General features: G+C 42.2%; 1 non-coding gene across 1 annotated transcript; it reads left to right on the top strand.

Moving 5' to 3' along the window:
• The first annotated feature begins 407 nt into the window (after positions 1–407).
• Positions 408–479, top strand: trnat-ugu (transfer RNA threonine (anticodon UGU)). The gene has a single exon. It is a non-coding gene; the product is annotated as a tRNA-Thr (tRNA).
• Positions 480–7205: the final 6726 nt, after the last annotated feature.

Below are 7205 nucleotides of genomic sequence, written 5' to 3'. Positions count from 1 at the left end.
AAACTAGCTAGCTGAGTAAGGGCTCATCAGGCCGACGGCCGAATCCATTCGTCTCCACATTCTACTCTCAGCTGCGAGACATACATCATCAATTTGGGCACCATGCCACAGACAAGGGGGTTAGTTATAAATATTTTTGAAACGACGTTTCCTTATAGGCTCTCGCTGTGTGGACTCTTGGTGCTTTCATGACAACTGGGAACTCAGATTAAAACGAGGTCAAATCATTACGTCAGTGATCTTCATGCCGGAAAGTTTACGATTTGACATTTGGTCGTTCAAACGATTTTTCCGACTCTGAGCTCGTCCTTTTTCCGAGTTTCCAGAAGTCATTAATGCTCGGAAGTCGGAGATTTCAGAGTTGTCAGTTGTTTTGTCTACCAATGTCGTTTATACTTGCTGAAACCGGCTCTATAGCTCAGTGGCAGAGCACTGGTCTTGTAAACCAGGGGTCGCGAGTTCGATCCTCGCTGGAGCCTAAAATAAAAAAGAATCTCCCTTCTTGCAGAAGATAACCAATAAAATTACTGTGACATTTATCTGATGTATTTTGCACTCACTTTGCGTGTCAATTTAGATGGATGTCGTTTTAGACACGTGTGGACTGAATTGCAAGTGTAAGAATGATACTCAGATTTTTATGATGCTCACATTGTTTATACTCAGCCAAGTGTGAAATGTCTTCTCTGTTCAGCTATGATGTTACTTACTATAGGCTAGTCAAAAGTCTATAAACAATATATCCATTGTTTGAATTGGGTCAATATGCAAGTGTATGGATGAGTATAGCCATCATAATTTTCACATAGTAGTGAAGAGGATTTAGTCAACATTTTAGTTGACTAAAAGCAAGCGAGTGCTTTATTATGGTGCAATAATAACATGTGTATAGCCCTATGTATGTTATGACATGTATATAAGACGGTAATAACGGGTCACAGAGATAGAAATGATAATGTGATCATGATGGAGTTTTGAGTCTTTTGTGAGAGGAGTTCAGAGGAGCTCCAAGGAGACACAAAACTGCACTACTGATAAAAAAAAATGCCTTTTAAAAGCTTTGTTCCAACTTCCAGCTTAATCAATTGAGAGAAGAGAGTATGACTCATGTGAATGTACTGGGTGCTCAAATATAACCTAGGCCTAACTGATGTGTCATAGATACGTGACATGCACTTGTTGCATTGTAAAAATCTGCTCATGCATTTCCCTCTAATAGAGTGTTAAGAGAGGTGAATTATAATGTTCCATGTCTCTGAACTTCTCATTGAGTTAGACCTCCATATCCTCTCATCCACAGTTGGGCGTGCGTGCGTGCGTGTGTGTGTGTGTGTGTGTGTGTGTGTGTGTGTGTGTGTGTGTGTGTGTGTGTGTGTGTGTGTGTGTGTGTGTGTGTGTGTGTGTGTGTGTGTGTGTGTGTGTGTGTGCACGCGCAGAGGTGTGTGTGGGTATCTTTTCTCTGCCCATACATTGCGTTGAAATCTCATCTGCTCCAATGAAGAGGCAAGGAATTCCTTCTTTGGCTCAAAATAGGAGCATTGTTATGATAGCCAGGCGTAGAATGGTGTATGTAGAGCTAACTAATCCCACACTTCACTGCCTAAGAACACCTATCCCTCTCGGTTGCAGAGCAGAGCGGGCATCCCTTAGAAATACAATTACACCCTGATGATGGGGTAATTGTGGGAGTCATTTGTGGGAGTCAACGGATATCAAAGTGAGTTCAAAAGTGAATTCAAAATAGCAATTCACTGTGGAGGAGGAAGCAGTGATGCACATGGACATTGTCAATGTGAAGGTTGAATAGTTCTGTACGTTGCTCAGACTATGTTTATATCTCCTTGTTGAATGCATTATGAAGTGCTGTCTCAATGTGTGGTTGTGGGGAGAAGAGAGGCAGGGGCACAGACAGTGGATGACTATGGATCTGTTGGCTAAACATGAAGTTTCATGGTCATGATTTATTTCGACAGGATATCAGGAGAGTTCTTGCTGTTTGTGATTCTTCAAGTGAATGAAGTTGATCACTTCTAATGTCTTTGCGCACCAGATTAAGAAAGTCATTGTTCCACAAGAGAGGCTCTCTGTTTCATAATAAAACCTGTAGCCTACCTACGACAAGTCATGATTGGTCATGGAAATAGAATTATCACCCTTGCTTAGGATGAACTCTATTTTAATTTGTCAGCCACACACCAGGCAGAACAGTCAATTCAGGTGAAAAAGAAGCGCAGTGTTTTCAGTTCAGATCAATATTAATAAAGGAGAGGAGAGGAGGAATCCTCTCTAGACAATTGAGATGCTCCCGAGTGGCGCAGCAGTCTAAGGCACTGCATCTCAGTGCTAGAGGCATCAATACAGACCTTGGTTCGATTCCAGGCTGTATCACAACCGGCCGTGATTGGGAGTCCCATAGGGCGGCGCAAACCCTAACCAGCGTCGTCCAGGTTAGGGTTTGGCTGGGGTTGGCTGTCATTGTAAATAAGAATTTGTTCTTAACGGACTTGCCGAGTTAAATAAAAGTTAAATAATAAAAAATAAAAAAAATAATAATAAAAAAGATGCAGCCCATGGCTACGTGATGCATTGAGGTATGTCCAACAGAGGACACCTCACTAGACTATTGAGATGCAGCCCATGAGTCAGTGACATAATGAGGTATGTCCAACAGAGGATGCCTATCTAGACTATTGAGATGCAGCCCATGAGTCAGCGATGTATTGAGGTATGTCCAACAGCAGGGGTCACTCTATGTTAGGTTTTGAAGATCCTTCCTTCCTAGTGTCATGCTGAGGGCCTTTGCACTGCCTCACTTACATAGGTTAGTTAAGGCAGTGATTCTCAACAGTACCCTGGGGGGTACTTGGCCTATCCACAGGGGGTACTTGAGAAGACTCATTAGACCATAGGCCTACTGCTAAATTGCACATGAGGAGGTACTTCAGGGGTACTTCAAATGTACTTGGTGGTACAGTAACCAAAAAAGGTTGAGAACCACCGAGTTAAGGAATAGGACGAAGCTGCTCCCAGATCTAAGGTCAATTTCTCAATCACACAATTTCAATCAATCAGAAGCCTTGTCCCAAGGCTCAATTGAGTGAGCTGGCTGGTGGATGAGATTAACCAATGAGTTATTACCATATTTATTCATGTTTTATCAATCTTTTTCAACCTCCCATAGATTGTAGATTTCCCCTCTCTGAAGAACTGTTTGTGTGGTGACGTATCTATGATACGTTATCGGCCATACCCGTCATACAGGCTACTGGGTAGATCAAATGAAATCCCAAATGAACTCAGGCAGTATGTAGGTTATACTTCACCTTGAACTACTACATCTCATTCTCCTCTAAGCCAACTTCACACCTGTACATATTGTTCCCAATAACTTCAGTGGTACTCCACTTTTTTTATTCACAGAGGGGAAAAAAAGAGCAATCATATTCTTGAACTGGTCCTTGGCTCAGTGTAAGTCTGTAAGCACCGGAGGCTGTTCAATGTTGTTATTGTTATGGCTGGCTCACTGCCGTCCCAGTAGTATCACTAGGCTGGCTTCTCTTCTCTAGGCAAGGCTGAGGCTCATCATGTTGCAGGGTATTGTCTTGGCTCGTCTTGTGGTTACGTTAACAGCCGACAGAGAGAGGCGGGGAGAGAGAGGAAGAGATACAGAGAGAAAGAGAGAGAGAGACAGAGCAGATAACACTAAAGACAGAGAGACACAGAGAGAGACCATGTATTAATCCTCCTGGAAAACAGCATCAAAACAAACGTTTCTGGAGTCTGATTCCACAGAGGAATTTGTTGGTCCTTTTTTGGGGGACTTTTTTGAAGGAGGATATTGCTGTCCTCTATTGGGATCATCGTGCTGAAAATTGCTCAAACAATGTATTGGAATCACGCCACTGTATTAAGTTAATGACACTATGTAGGTATGTCAATGTCAACCACAATTGCTTTACCAACTTCTCCAGAACTCATAGAATACATGGAATAGAATACAACTGTATTATCCATTGGTGAGAGAGGCACAGGATCAGCAGCAGTGCAGTGCCCCTGGATGGAGAGCAATTGTGGGGGGTTAAGTGCCTTTCCCAAGAGCACAATGGCAGGAGATGGTACATTGGATCAGAGACCATGTGCGATCATCTACCAACTCTGTCTGTTGGAAATGTGACCACAAGAGAGACCTCACACATACTCAACTACAACATTCTAACAGCATGCAGGTGAAAAAAGGGATGTGAACCATTTTTATAATTTAAAAAAAATGTTAAAACCTGTTTCCTGTCTTTCTGTGTACCTTTGATTGACTGTGTGCGTTGCTATGTTTGGTTGTTAAATGCATGTAAATCATAAATCACTGCTCACAAGAAAGAAAGCATGTGACCGCCTCCGAGGCATACAGATGTTTACAGGTCTCCTACATATTAGCTGGAGTAGATCACCTCTGTATGATAGTCTCCAATGGCGTCAGTTCTAGTAATTGTGTGTGTGTGTGTGTGTGTGTGTGTGTGTGTGTGTGTGTGTGTGTGTGTGTGTGTGTGTGTGTGTGTGTGTGTGTGTGTGTGTGTGTGTGTGTGTGTGTGTGTGTGTGTGTGTGTGTGTGTGTGTGTGTCCATCCCCTGTGTACTACTCTCATATAGGCGGGCCACAGTGTGTGTTGGGGGTTGGGGATTCTGTTGGGGATATAGGGAGTGTAGTGGTGGAGAACTTAGTCCACTATATGCCGGTCCTGGTCCACTGCGGTGCACTTAACATGCTGAGGAAATCTCATATTCCTGTCAGCCTAGCAGAGTTAACAGGAGCGTAACCACCAAGTCCTGGCTCTGGGCCTGGCCAGCCATGACTAAGACTGCATCCATATACTTTCACGTCATCCATCTGCACAGCTTCCTCTCCGATGCCTCACCTACTGTAACGTCGCTTTTACTAGAAGCCTTTTCTATTCCCCCTTATTCTTCGTCCACCCTTTGCTTCACAAGGATTTATCATGCGTGGTATTGTAAGATTGCATTACAGTGTACAGAAATTGCATAGTGAATTGTGTATTCTGAACTCAAGATCCATAAACAAATGTCTAGTTCTGTTATGAACATCTGTGTTTTGGTGAAATATGGAAATGATAGAACCATGCCGTGAGATGATGTGCGTGTCGCGCTCATGTTGAGTTGAGCAAATATATGCAGCTCATTGAAAAACACCTCTTTCTTGCATGATTCAAGATTTCAGATAACATTTTTAGTCAGTCCCAAAAATGTCTCCGATCCTTTTTATGCTCTTTCCTTGAGCATTTTCTTTCTCCTTCTCTGTAGACCTGGGTTCAAATACTATTCAAAATCGTTCAAATACGTTGTGCGTTTGTTTAAGCCTGCCTAAAGTGCCAGATGGGCAAGGATTACACTTGTGGGACTATTCTATTGGTCCATTAAACCAGGCAACCTCAATCAAGCACAGATCAAGTATTTGAAATGATTTCAAAGAGTATTTGAAGCCATGTCTTCTTCTCTGTTCTGTCTTCACATCTGTGGATATTTATCTATTATTCAGAGAACAAACGTGGTCAGCATCTGTCTGGACGCATTCCACAGACAGCTCATCTTTAGTCAACTTAGTTCTAGTTCTAACTGTAAAAAGCTATCTAACACAGATTTCTTTATAGTTAAACGATTCTACCGGCAGCTCAAATACATACAAATCTTCACATACTGCATTTATATGTGTGCAACCTTCACATACCAATTTTGGGTACAGCCGGAAAGGGACTGGCAACTCCTCGGAGCCTGGTTCCTCTCTAGGTTTCTTTCTAGGTTCCTGCTTCTATGGTGTTTTTCCTAGCCACTGTGCTTCTGCCTCTGCATTACTTTCTGTTTAGGGTTTTACGTGAGGTATCTGTAATACACTTTGTGTCAACTGCTGCCATAGAAAGGGCTTTATAAATGAAAGTTGACTGATTGAATTTAGAAACTTGGAACAATATAACTGTAGAACACGCACGCACGCACGCACGCACGCACGCACGCACGCACCATCAACTCCTTATTAACCAGTCCTGCATTTGTGTGAATGAGCAAACCAACACTGGTGTTTCTTCTTTACGCTTTTCCTGCTTTTAATTATACATATTTCAAACCAGTATAGACTCAATTGCCACCCGGACCCATGAGCAACCTAATGTTCCGTTCTAGAAGTATCAGTGTTCCTCTGGTGTTCTCGTTTCTTACAGAGGACAGAGAGGCAGGAAAAAATGCTATGCTATGAATTATGGTGAGGACCTATAGGAATTAAGAGAATCTAAAAATGGTTAAAAAAAAAGAAATAATGTATAGGTACACTAGACAGACAAAAAAGTAGACGTAACAGAAAGTTCAAGACTGTTCCTTCCTTTTGAGAAGGAATGATACGCCTATGGATCTGCACTGCCCTGACCTCTGAATCTCCATTATTTAACCCCCCTGTAAGAGTATACAGAGTTACGGACAGACATGATTATGTACAGATTAGAGAACCGAGAACAACCCAGAAAACAGATGAGATTGTTGTCTAAGTTGCCATCTGTGAGTTATAGAATCAACAATCAATGCGGATGTGATGTGCCTTCCTCACCCCATAGCAAGTGAAACCACATTATCATCCCTGCACTTGATACTTCCTTGTGTCAATAAGAAAGAGAACGAGGTTCCTGTGATTTCTATAGTAATTAATAGGTCATCATGTTTTGGTCTAAGAAGCGTTCGTTCCATTATTAACTCCGGCTTCTCCAAAATCTGGGTTGGACTTTGAAAACAAATTGATGCCATCTGGAGAACACAGTCGACGAAGCAAATTGAGTGTGATTCTGTTGATGCATGGTGTTTCACTACGGTAATATAATAACGTAACCAGTCCGAGCACTCTTCATCCATATGTGATTGAATCAGGGTGCAAAGTTCAACTCTGCTTCTCATCATTTCAGTATAGAGTCAATAGTCACGACGAACGTGGCACAGAACTAACGTTTCATTTTGTTTCCAAAGAGGATCATTGAACTACATAATAAAATGCATTCATGAGCCAATGTTGCTTCGTGTCTTTGCAGCTCAAGTTCAGGATTTGGAGGTGGAGAATAGAACTCACCTCAATGGTCTACTCAGTCATTCTCCAATCCCCCACTTACTGACAAAATCAACAACGACAGACAAAAGCCTCTTTGATCCTGCCTTTTTGTT

This window comes from Oncorhynchus keta, chromosome 19, assembly GCF_023373465.1.
Source record: "Oncorhynchus keta strain PuntledgeMale-10-30-2019 chromosome 19, Oket_V2, whole genome shotgun sequence".
Taxonomy (NCBI): domain Eukaryota; kingdom Metazoa; phylum Chordata; class Actinopteri; order Salmoniformes; family Salmonidae; genus Oncorhynchus; species Oncorhynchus keta.
Note: the sequence above shows the minus strand (reverse complement) of the source record. Positions and strands in the feature narration are given on the sequence as shown.